General features: G+C 43.8%; 1 protein-coding gene across 1 annotated transcript in view; it reads left to right on the top strand.

The window, feature by feature from the left end:
• Positions 1 to 928: 928 nt before the first annotated feature.
• PKIA (cAMP-dependent protein kinase inhibitor alpha) overlaps positions 929 to 13367 on the top strand; it is a 67297-nt gene continuing 54858 nt past the window's right edge. The window contains exon 1 of the mRNA XM_084618632.1: positions 929 to 1330. The gene's annotated coding sequence lies outside the window, so the exon portion shown is untranslated. The remainder of the gene's footprint in view (positions 1331 to 13367) is intronic.

Below are 13367 nucleotides of genomic sequence, written 5' to 3'. Positions count from 1 at the left end.
GGTATCGGTTCATCTGATCCTAAGCTCTCTATGGAACCAGGTCTTTTTTATGAGTTTGTCATTTGCCATGTAGTGATATGGTGCTCTATAAATAACAAAAATAGAAGCCCCACCTGCTTGTGGATCATAAAATTCCCAAGCCACTTTTATGAAAAGAGGTTTGTCCCGGTAACCATGACCACAGTGCCTCCTCAACACTCCACTCCCACACTGTGCAAGGAAAGGAATGTTGGTAAAACAGCTGCCTTCCACCCCAGAGACAGCTGCATTTCTAGTTAGAATGCTTTATGCACATGACAGGTTTCAGAGTAGCAGCCGGTGTTAGTCTGTATTCGCAAAAAGAAGAGGAGTACTAGTGGCACCTTAGAGACTAACCAATTTATTTGAGCATAAGCGAAGTGAGCTGTAGCTCATGAAAGCTTATCCTCAAATAAATTGGTTAGCCTCTAAGGTGCTACTAGTACTCCTCTTCTTTTTATTCACATGGTTTATTAAATGCTTGGGCATCCTTTTGGATGAATAGTGTTGCACAAGAAGCAACACAGGTGATGTTCCTTCAACATAAAATTCCCTTCCTGGGAGACAGGTGGAGGCTTTCCATGGGGCTGGAGGCACAAACCATGTGAAACAGTGGCACACAAAGCAATGCTGTGCCCCACTCCCAGTTCTTGCCTAGTAGTGAAAGCTTGCAGCTGGACAGCAGACCACAAGGACTTCTCCAGTATAGGGGAGAAGAGCGCTGTTTAGCAGGAGGGCAGGTGCGGCTCCCCCTGCATCCGCACTATTGAAACCAGCTGGCAGGAACCTCCCCCGGCAATCCCCAGCTCCACGGCCGCTCCAGGGCCAGGCGAGGGGAATTCAGGAGGGGAGCGTTCTCGCTGCACGGAACAGCCCATCCAGCAGCACAAGCCGGGGTGGGGGCTCGCAACGGCTAGGCACAGGCGCCAGCCCCACCGAGCCTGCACCCCCACCGCCGGCTCCCGGGGCGTTCGCGGCGCGCGCGCGCGGCACCGCAGCCCCCCAGGTAGGGGGAGGAGCGAGCCCCAGACCCTTTTTGTGGCGGCAGAGCCAGCCCCTCGCCCCTCCCCGCGGCTGGCTGCGGAGTGCAGCGATCCGGGGGAGGAGGATGACTTCATGCCGCCGGAGCGCGCTGTGAATTTGGGAGCTTCAGCTGGTGCTGGGATGCGGGGAGCGGAGTGACAGCGTGAGGCGCGGACACAGACCCCTCACTCCCGCACTGAGCTGCGGCCGCCGGGGGCCAGGCCGGAGGGTCCCCAACGCAGCAGCAGGGCGCGGCGGAGGACGATGCGCTGAGTCGGTCGCTGGGCAGGTGGGTCGCGTAGCTCGTGTCCGCCGCGGCGGAGCGTCAAGCCGCCGGGAGCGGGGGGTGAGGGGGGGACGGAGCCTTTCCGAAAGCAGCGAGCGCGCAAGCCGGGGGGGGAGCCCGCGGCGTGGGCTTGTGGCTCGCCGGGAGAGTCTCCAGCCGCATGGCCCGGCCGGGGAGGGGGGGCTCATCTCAGATCAGCAGCGGTCCAAGCCCGGGCTCCCTCTTCCTGGGTGCGTGACCCGGAGCGCGGGCGGTGCCTCCGGAGGCTGCCGCCCTGAGGCTCTCTCATGCGCGCGGAGGGGCGGCCCCCGGCCGAACGCTCGGAGCCGCTGCGAGGTGCCGAGCCTGGGGGCTTCCCTGGGAGGCGGCCGCAGAAGCCTCCTCGCCGCCCCAGAGACGCTGCCAGGCGTCAGCCCCCGGATTCCCTGCAGTGCCGCCAACGCTGGGCGGGTTTGGCTGGAGAGACGCAGGCTGGCAAGTGTCTGGAGCTGTGTTTGGTTAATTTGTCACTTCCCTCCAGCGAGAGAGAATCCCTCCAACTGAAACATGGATTCTTTTGCGCCAGAATGTGGGATGTTTGATGCCAATTCTCTGCTTCACAGCAGGGCTGCTTCCCTTCAGCTTGTCACAAGCCAAAGGCTCTTGAGTAAACAGTGGGAATTTTATTTACCGTTTATCGAACAAAGAAACTAAAAGTGGAAAGACCTATTGGATCATCTAGTCTATGGCTGCCACAGGTGCAGGATTGTTCCCTTTAGCTGTTTTATTTTCTACTGCTTTCTCCAGGCTGCTTTTAAAATTTCCCCAGTGATAGGAAACAACATCTTAAGGTAGAAGGGTTTGACTGAAAAGGAACCATATTAGATAGAAGTTTATCTCTTGGTTTGAATCCCTAATTTTGGAAAGCACCCATAACCAAAAGCCAATGTAGTAGACGTTACAGGAGTAGAAGTAGTGCCTAAAATGGATTCTGCTGCTCCTTCCTGTTCTTTTATCTTATGTTTTGATCCAGAGCATCAAGGTAAAATGTTGGATACCACTAACAGTTCCTAGGTTCAGTAGAACAGAAGGCTTGGTGAATCGCTAGTTGATCATATATCTTTTGGAAGAGTGAGAGGAGACAGTCGTGTTACCATTAGGTTTCAGAGTAACAGCCGTGTTAGTCTGTATTCACAAAAAGAAAAGGAGTACTTGTGGCACCTTAGAGACTAACCAATTTATTAGAGCATAAGCTTTCGTGAGCTACAGCTCACTTCCTCACCTTTACCATTTACCTTTACCACTTCCTTTACCATTAGTTCAGCCATATTACAGCTTGGCTATTGACGCTGTATCTTGCTTATGGAATACGCCGAGGAGTTCATGTATCATTGATGAGAGAGATTTTTAAGAGTTGAGCCAAGGGCGGAAATCCACCTGGCATGTGCGTATATATATAATTTGTTCTGTTCTAATACCTCAAACAGGCTTCGCTGTACAAGAAAGAGACTAAGACTGGCATGCAGAGACAGATCATTAAACCGGTAACTGGCTATAGGAGCTACTGATTAGCAACTCTACATGGGTTGAAAGAGAAAATAAAAGATACTTGTGGGAAGACAAGGGGGGGGGCGTGAGTTTATATTGAAGGAAAGAGGCACTACTGAGAAGAGGATAGTAGAAGTTTAAAACAGCTGTTTTATTTATATTTTCAAGTGAAAGGGCTCTGGGTTGGCCTGTCTCCTTTTATGTGTTGGTCAAATGATTGGCATGACTGAGGCCTCTAGGAGCTATTGTAATTAGATGAAATGCAGATAAGAAATGTAGGAAGTAACTTGGGTTGTTTCTGCTCTTTCTGGGAAGATGTGGCTTAGCACTGTTGTGGAGATTAGAGCAGAAAGCAGAGGAGATGATGTCAGTAGAAGCAGGAGGGAGTTATAGGACACCCTAGTATGTTCACTGGTTTGGAAAAATACTAACAAAGAATGATTGGTTAATGACCGTATTAAAAATGAATTCAACTGACATAAGTATTGGCTCTGAAGAACCTCCATTAAACGTGACCCATTCGTTTTAGTTTCTAAAGTATCCCTTTTGGAACTCTCATAATAGTAGAGCACTGGTCTATGTCTCTATTTCAAGCCATTGAAGTTGTATTATTTTTTCAGTCAAACTTTGGCTTTTAAAAATGCATTAAAAGTCTTGGAAGTCTATTATGACCTTTTTACGTGGTATTCTGGTTAACAAAGATCATTCTTGATCTTTGCTAATTCCAGAGGCGCACCTGCTGGGGTCATATGTGCTGGTTTCTTCCACAGCTGTCCCTAAGTGGCAAAGGGAAGTATAAAGAGAACGAGGAGTACTTGTGGCACCTTAGAGACTAACAGATTTATTTATTTATCTCTGAGGTGCCACAAGTACTCCTCGTTCTTTTTGCTGATACAGACTAACACGGCTACCACTCCGAAAAGGGAAGTGTGTAGCTAAGCTCACACTCTTGTTGTGTCAGGCCGTGTAGTCTATATTCTAGAGTTCATCTGTCGAAGAGAACACGTGATATTTTTCCATTTTATGTTAAATTATATATGGTGTCAAATGGCATAAGTAGTCCCTTATGTTGCCACAGCATTAGTGCAGTAAATGGAGCTATTTCTGTTTTCTAGGAAAAAAAAGTAATGCTTCTAACCAGTGTTTTAACTAACAGCTAATAAAGCAGGGGTGGTGGAGGTGGGGAGCTAGTGAGACTCTAGCATTATTGTATTACAGACCTAATAAGTACATTCATATCCGTGAGGATGTTGATATTATTAGTTTAGTTTAAAAGTGAAAACTTCATTTGCTTTTATTTGGGTCCTTGGTGCACCTTGCAGATACATGCACAGTGTAATTAAATAAAGTGCACAGAGAGGTAATATTTGAATATTAAAAAGAACTCTAATGCACTTGAAACTGCAGAGATCCAATTTCATTTGTGTTAGTGCCCTACGGTTGAATTTAAGCAACCTCAGTCAGTCTATTCCATTATCTTAGATTTAAAGAGATTGCAGTGAATATTGTTTCATGTTTCCAAATGTTGGCTTGAACTGACAGAAGTGCCACATTCAGAGTAAGCACATAATCTTTCAATTATGCTTTTATTTATGCTTTTGAATCTGCTCATTTTCCTAAATTAGAAAATTGCAGTCTTCCAATCCTCATGTCCTATCATATCAAAGAAAGACCTGAGCTAGGTATAAATCAGCATTTCTCAAATGTGGCCACCAAGGGCTTTTCTTGCGGCCACAGCCTCCTGGGCTGTAATAGGTTGGGGGGGGGGGGGCAAAATAGTGGCCCCTCCCAGTTGCTCCTGGATGCACCACCTTAGTGTTGGCTGCTGGGACTGCCAGCAGGGGTTGGGCTCTGCCCCCCGTTGGAGACATCAGGGGCACAATGCGGGAGGAGCAGGCAGCCAGTTAATTCTTCACCTTCCCGGGGCAGTGGGGCTCAGGCTTTGAGGTGGTGGGGTGGCAAATTCTGGCCGAGGGGCTTCGGGCTCCAATCCAGGCTCTGGCTGTGCGGTGGCAGGCTTCAGGCTCTGGCCGTGGGGGCTTCAGGCTCCAGGACTCTGCTGCCTCCCCCAGCCCCCACCCACCAACCCCCATTGCCCTGGCCCCTGCTGCCTCCCCCCGACTCCTCATCCAGGGCTTAATTTGTCCCCATGCTTGGCAGGGCTGAGTAAGGCTGCTGTGAAAAGTGATACTTGTGTGTTAATATCACTTTTCACAACAGGCTTACTAGCTAAGAATAAATAAATTGCAGTGATTTGCTGTGTATATGTGCATATTTATTTGTTTTTCCTAAAGCTAATTAAGTATTTTAGGGGAAAGTGTGAGAGCAGCCACCAGCAAGAGTTGGTAGCCTCACTCCAAAGCCACCTAAAAATTTGTCCTGAGAACAACTGGTATAAATGGAGGAGAAGAAAGAGCTAGTGCTTTTTAAGATCTCTACAAATAGCTGCTTCAGCACCTGTAAAAATGTTTTTCAATGATATTAAAATATTTACAGTTCACTTAAAAGCATTACTTCAGAATGATGCTAACCTTGATTAGTTACATACTCTAAAGATTGCATTATTGTACTTTCTACACCAAAAAAAGTTAGCATAACATTTCTCAGACACCTAATTTTATAAGAAATACTTGGTATTTGCAAACATAAGGGGAAAATTTCCTTCTGCAATTCACATGGCACCGATCAACTTTAATATCTCCCTCTTTCTGTGTAAGTAGATCTCTTATTAAACTCTGTTTTTAGTAATTCTTGTGCATGGAAGAGCTGTGTGTGCACAGATAGCAGAGTATCAAAGTTGATTACTGCAGTACATTTCATACCCACAGCCAATTAAGTATGTCAATACGTTTTGCACTTCAAAAATTGGGTGCTCAGACCCTGAAACTAACACATAATTAGGCCTGGCAGAATACATATTTTTGTAATTTGATAAATAATATAAATTAAAAAAATGCTTAAAATAAATATTGATATATTTTTAAAATTTTATGGTTGCAGGAAATTATGGGGGGAAGTAAGCAATGGGGGATCGAACAATAATTATTAAATGATGGTAGAAGCTGAGATATTCCTGACCTGCTTATTTGAAGCTCCAATAAAGGATATACGTTTTAAACAGAATGACAAATTCATCTTTTTTTTACTGTTAGCAGCATGATTTTGTATTGCACTTTAGTGGGAGAAATGTGACTTCTCCTATGGAACTATGGTATAGTAAAATATGGACTGTCCTTGTAATGGAAAAACTTTCACATCAAGTACATACACAGCAGAAATGACAAAAAGAGGATAGGTATTTAGAAATGTGGTCACCCGATTTAGCATACTTAGAGCAGAAGCGTTCCTCAACCAGCAAGCCAGAATCTTTAGCCAGACTCTTTGAATATTAACCTGATCCTTAGTAAGTAACGTATGATGTAGTATGTTAATGTTTTATTGTAACTTCATAAAAAAGTTTTTTAAAAATGTAAATATCTTTAAATCACACTCTGATAGGTTCTGAAGCAGCAGTTTTCTTACTTTGCTTATCTGTAAATGTAGATGATTATCCTTTGTGTTTGTGCAGTGAAATTGACGTTTACTGATTATGCATAGGCTTGGAAGGATTAGATTTTTAATGTGCAGAGAAATGGACAAACAAGGCTAGATCCATAAAAGAAATTTAGGCTTAGTATTGCAGTGTCTAGGGGCTGGTCTACACTACAAAATCAAGTCAGCTTAAGTACGTCGCTTAGGGTTGTGAAAAATTTGAGGCACTGTGCAGTGTAATTAAGCTGACCGAAACCCCACATGTAAACACTGCTAGGTCGACAGAAGAATGCTTCTGTCAACCTAGCTACTGCCTCTCAGAGAGGTGGATTTACTACAGTGACTGAAGAATCCCTTCCGTTGCTGTAGTAAGTGTCTACACTTCAGCAGCACCCTGCAGCATTTCTAGTGTAGACATACCCCAAATTTAGGCATTCTGCCATCTAGTGGAATTTACAGTCCTGAGTTAGGCACTCAGGCGCACTATACAAAGTATGGGAAGAGTTAGGCACCTAAGAATGGGATCCACAAAAGCCAGCACGTTGAATGGGGGGAGGTGCCCAATAGGAAATGCCTAGGAAAGGGTTAGATTCTAAGCCCTGCCCCTCAAAGGGACTTAGGCACCTAAGTTTGGGACAGAGTGAGGTGCCTCCCTCTGCTTGGGATTCACAGATGTGAACCTTCAAGTTAAGTGCCTAAGCCCTTTCTTTCAAAAATTGGTGGTGGTGCTACCCCCCTTATTCTTCAGCCCAGAGGTTAGAGCACTCACCCAGGATGAGCGAGACTTGGGTTTCAAATCCTCAATCTACCTGGTATGGAGCAGGATTTGAAGGCAAGTCTTCCATCTCCCAGGTAAGTGCCCTAACCACTAGGCTATGGGGCATGCTGGAGTAGGTCTCTCTCAGTCTCTCCTGTTGAAGTTATTCCACTCCGTATAAAATACTTAAGTCACTGAGCGAGAAGAAGAGTGGGATTGACTCCACAGCCCCGTGGTTAGTAGAGTCACCTGTGAGGGGGGAGATCCACATTCAAAACCCTGTTCCAGTGACTATTTATACACAGTGGAACAGCTTCAAGAGGAGACATTAAGACATACCACACAGATGAGTGGTTAGAGCACTCACCAACACTGGGAGACCTGGGTTGCTCCACATTGGGCAGAGGGGCTGACTTTGTACCTGAAGCTCCCACATGCTGAGTGGATGTTCTAAGAAATATAAGAGGTGTGGCAGAATTCCTCCTCCAGCTATGGTTTCCGTGTGGCCCAATCCAGTAGTCATGCTCTGAGTAGACCTATAGGATCAGGACCTGCAGGTAAGACAGGCAGGGCAATGCCTAGTTTGAGGGTCCCTCTGAGGCTAAGGCTTGAGCTAGGCAGAATTTAGGCAGCTGTGCGCATGCCTGCTGGTAGATTTGCAGATTTTAGGTGCTACGGAACTTTATCAGCAGAAATATAGGCACTTGTGGGTTTAGGCAGCAACTGAGTAGGGGTTTTGAAGATCTAAATTTTAGATTTAGGTGCCTAAAGTCACAATTAGGCCCCTAAATCCTCTTGTGGATCTAACCCAGTGTCACATACATTTCTCCCAAGTGCAAAATCAATTTTTTGCTTGTTTGTTTTGCTGCTGCCACATCTGCTGTGTTTCAGTGCAGGAGCATGTGCAGATCAGCTCAGTCCTCTTTATTTGTCATGTCAGAGCGTGATTAGAGGAAAGACCGGTTCTGGCAAATTATCATTTTCATGTCCTCTCTATGAAACAACCCAACTAAGGTAACACAACATAAAAAAGAAAACCTGTATATACAGGAACTTCCTTTGTTAAAAAACAAAACCAAAAAGCTTACAAAACTGTTTCTATAAAGATAGCAGGAACAATAGAGCAATAATTAAACTAATAAATATCTCAGTTAGGGGTGTTTAATCCTAGTGTCTTGGCCTCCAGTAATTGCGTTCTGCATCCTTAAATTCTTCTTGTGGTTTCAATAAGATACAGTATTCTTCACATTATCCCTTAGATTAATGTAGTTGCTGCATTATGCTACATTTCTGAGGAGGCTAAAATGGTTCCCACATGTCCCTAATATACTTCCTGGGTTAAACTGAGTTTTCTAAAACTGTTCTCCACAAACTCTCGAATAATTGCAGATGAGAAATAAAGTCCCACCCCACTTTCTGTATGTATTTCAGTGTGTCACAGGTACTCTGGTCCTTCCCGTTGTTCCTTTCCTTTCAAATCTTCCCTAAAAGAAATCTTCAGAGATGTTGCCTCTATGATGCTGGCAGACCAGGTGCCTCGCTGAATACTTACAAATGCATTTTGAAATTATTAATATGAGAAATCACTGAACACCAATTTATCCAAAAGTTTCTTTATTAAATCCAAAGGCCAAGTGGTACTTTATGCAGTTGCTCTAAACATGCCTAAAAAGCCTAAATAATAAGCAGTTTACTACATCCAAACAGTAACAAAATATTTATAAGCATTTGATCAATATACTTACAAACGGGCTAAATCCAGGGGTGCTTAGACTCGTATTGGTCAGCTCCAATGATGAACCCTTGAACCCTTTAATACCCTTTAACAAACATATGTCACGGCCAGTTACTGACTTCAGCTAAAAACCTACTTGGAGACAGTTCACCCTTATTTCCAGTCTTAATCCAGATAAGATTTATAATCTCCTTTCCTCCCCTCCTTCTTGCTGCCCAATAGTTTCCCCATTGCACCTGGGTTCACGCAGGCTTTCACACTGGTGTGTGGAGGTTGGGGAACGGCCGTGTTGGCTTGTTTTAAAACAGATTCTGTTGGATTTAAAACCATCTGCAGTCACCCCTGTCTGTCAGAGGCCTTCTTTTTAGAAACTTCCCCTTATCTCATTATTTATTCTTTGAACCTCTCTACTTCATTCCTTTTGGCCTTATAACTCATTATTTCCAAGGCCCTCCTTCTACTTGCTATTCAGGGCCTTTCTTTACAACGCATATATCTATTTCCTTAACCAAACTTAAGCTAACTGTAATTCTTGAATTTTATACTTATCCTACAGCTGGAAACCAGTCTTGCTCAACTATGTGTTAGCATTATCAAAATAGATATTAGATGTTAAGTTGATAAAATTGTGTTAAGTGTTTAGACTTTATAGAATGCTTGTAGGATGCTGCGTGTATTGATCTCTCTTGCCATCTCTATCGCCTGTGGTGTACTGAGTGTTTGCATTGTAAACCTCGGTGGTTGTGTAATTCCCCAAACAGGAAAAGAATCATTAATTAAGGGAAAGGGCTTGTTCTACATGGAAGGTAAATAAGGTATTGCATAGCATCAAAGCAGAGAGGCCCTGTTGATAAATGCCTAATTCCCTTCAGGAAGAAGAGATCTATGCATGAATTAATTCCATCAGTTTGGACTCTGGAGTGGAGGGGATAAAAATCCCTGAAAAGTCTCTCTAATGCTGTTTGGACTTCAAGGGGCAAAAATTCCTAAACATAAGCAAAGAGATCCCCATGCTGCTTGGCATGGGTTAGCCCTGAAAGACATTTTGAACTGACAGTTTTCTACAACCCTATCACCTTTTAGAATACAGACAGAAACTCATTTGCGTATATATGTTTGTCTGTTTTAACTTGTACATAATTATAATTTCTTTTTCCTAGTTAATAAACGTTTAGTTAGTTTATTACAGGAGTGGCTACAAGCATTATCTTTTGTGCGAGATCTAAGGTGCAAATTGACCTGGGATAAGTGTCTGGTCTCTTGGGACTGGGAGCAACCTGAATATTTTGTCATCTTTGGTGTAAGTGACCATTTATTACTAAGTCCAGCTTGCTTGGGTGGCAAGATAGCTGGAGTCAGTGATTAATTTGTGCCAGAGCTTGCCAGGACTGAGCCCTGGCACCTCTAGTGTTGATAGCCCTGCCACCTCTGGGCTTGCTGCATCAGTTATGAATATAAAAAAACATTGCTTGCAGCCTGGCACCTCTTTTATTACAGATTAAGCACTAACTGAAGTGCGTAAGGTGACTGTCTGTGACTCCATGGTAAGACTGTCAGAGTGCTCCAGGATTTCCCCAACCCAGTAACGAATGTGAAATCTAATTATAGAACATACCTCCAGTTTGGGGTGTCTGCCTTGCTTTTCGACCGTCTGCCCAGAGGTTGGCATACACAGTTATGAACCACTCCAGACATTGACAGCATCTCTGGTTTTGCAGGGTTATAGGCTGATAAATCTTCACTATTTCTGTGGAGTGCTTTAAACTAAGTAGCAGGTTCTAAACAAAACTATGGGAGGTGAGATGCAATTGCATCTCAAGCTGTAAGCAAGCATGCCCTCTTCTAGCAGTGTTCTCTCTTTGGCTGTCTTAATCTTGATGGCTCTTTCCTGTTGGCTCTTGTTCTAAAGCCTATTCCAAAAGATTCCTGACTGCATCTGTCTAAGTTACCATGGCAACCCCTAGATATCCTGTAGAAGAATGTCTCAAAGCTACAGTTACTTATATGGTTATACATACTCTTTTTTTTAATTTTATATTTATTTTAAACAGGTGCTTATCTATTTAGTATACCCCTACAGGAATCACCTTAGGGTGAGCACATAACCATTGGGAAAAGAGCTCACCACATGCTGTTTTAAAATCACACAAATGCTTGTTAACTTTCCTCCCCCACATTCCTCCTTCCTTCTTCTTTGATTCTCTTTATAGCACTTGTTAAACCTCATTTGAACTATTATGTATCATATTAGTCAGAGCTTCCAAGAGAGGATGGATGCAGCAGAGGTAAAGCCTTAAGTACAGTCCAGGTTCAAGAATTCCATTTACCTGTTGGTCATTTGGAAGAAACTTCTTAGGCAAACCTTGGCTTTTCTAGGCCCTGATCCTGCAATGAGTTCCACATGGCGATTGAAGCCAGTGGAGCTCCATGTGGCTGTAAAGAGATCTGTCTATCTGAGTTCACTGCAAAATCAGGGCCATATTGTTTTATTTCTTAAAAAAATTATGATGCAGCATGGCTGACAGTGGAAGAATGCCACGAACACAAAGCAGTAAAGTTGATTCTGTGCTTTCAAAAAGTTGCATCTTGCAAATGTATGAAAGCACCAAATATGACCATATATGGACTGGGAGACCAACAGGAAAGTTCTGTCTTAAATCTTTTCATAGTTTTATATCTCTTCAGATGTAATACAATTAGTGGATGATGGCATTCTTACCGAGCTCTTAGTGTTTGTGGGCTGAAATGTGGTGAGAGGAAATACAAAATGGAGCAAGACTGGTTAATTCATAGATTCCAAGGCCAAAACAGAAGATCACCTCTGTGATCATCTAGTCTGACCTCCTGTCTAACCCAGACCATAGAACTATTTACGAAGTAATTATTAGCACATACACGTATCTTTTAGAAAAACATCCAATCTTGATTTAAAAATTTCTGGTGATGGAGAATCCACCACAACCCTTGTTAATTTGTTCCGTAATTAATTAAATAACTGTTTAAAATGTACACCTTATTTCCGGTCTGAATTTGTCTAGCTTCAGCATCCAGCCATTGGATCATATTACACCTTTCTCTGCTAGACTGAAGAACCCATTATCAAATATTTGTTTCCCCATGTACGTATTTATAGACTGTAACCAACTCGCCCCTTATCCTTCTCTTTGTTATGCTACATAGACTGAGCTCCTTGAGTCTATTGCTCAATGTGAGAAATGGAGCATGTGAAAATTTCTGACTTTTAAGGGGCTGACTTAGTGTGTAACACTAAAAAGAAAGCATCACGTCTAAATATAGAATACTGAATTTTAAGTAACCTTTATTTGTGAAGCTTTGTGGAGCCAAAGTCTGACATGAGATGTGTATGGATAATTTGTGATCTGAGGAGGCGGCCTGGCTTGAGAAATAGGCATGATTTCTGTAAAAATAGAGATGGCATGCATTGGAAGCATAAGGGCACCACAGTACATCACCTAGGTAGGTTAATTGTATACAGTAACACAGTAGTGTCCAAACTTTTCCTGTTGCACCCCCCACCCTTACCAGTAATGGAATCTGTCTGCTCCACCCCTCATTACTGCACAGTTGGCTCAGCAGAGGATTGTGGGATGGGGGTGGAGCTGCAGCTAGGGCCGGAGCTAGGCGCTCGCTCCTCACCCCCTGTGGGAGTTGGCCCTGCCATGCGCCCCCCCCCCCCCCGAACATTCCTCCGTGCCCCCCTGCTGTAATATATCAATCACTTTATATAATAAGTGTGGTGTAGGTTAAGAATTAAACTACTAAAAACAAAACCTCAAACCCCAAGCAAAGGGTTTTTTTGTTTTTGTTTTTTAACCTCAAATCGGAAGAAGTTCCAGAGACTTGATGAAGCCCATTGGAGACTGCGATTTTATATGCAAGGTGCTCTGATGCTGTGGTGTTGGGGAGCAGTATAACAACATCAGATAAAAGAGATAAGAGCCACAGGATGCTGGTGTTATCTAAGAGTAAATGGTGATGTGTGTAAGAAATATGAAACTTCCTAGCACACAGATCTCATGGCTGTACTAAGTGTGGTGGTACCAGAGCATGCTCCGAGGCAATGCCGTGGTTCAGCTGTCATGGTGAAACACAGTAAGGCAAAAACCAATAACTGGAGACTAGGATATGCAGATCCTCCATCAGAAATGCTGCACGCCCTGTCATCTCCACATCAAGCCACTATATGCATGAGAAATATGAATGCCCAGAGTACTGCCACGTTTACTTGATAGATATGTAGCAGCAAACTGGAACCCAGATATTATTATGTAAATGGGAACATACATGTGACACCTGCCACACTGCTACAGACACTTTGGCAGCCTTTGCGTACTAACAGACTAGTAGGGTTTATACAGATGACTCTCCACACATCATAAGCCTCCAGTATTGGGAATCTGATTACATGGGTACAGGATATGAGAATGGGGATTAATGGAGATGTTATACACCGTGTCATGCACTAACTG

Source organism: Lepidochelys olivacea (genome assembly GCF_965140295.1).
Source record: "Lepidochelys olivacea isolate rLepOli2 genome assembly, chromosome: 2".
Taxonomy (NCBI): domain Eukaryota; kingdom Metazoa; phylum Chordata; order Testudines; family Cheloniidae; genus Lepidochelys; species Lepidochelys olivacea.
This window is presented reverse-complemented; position numbering and strand designations above follow the sequence as displayed.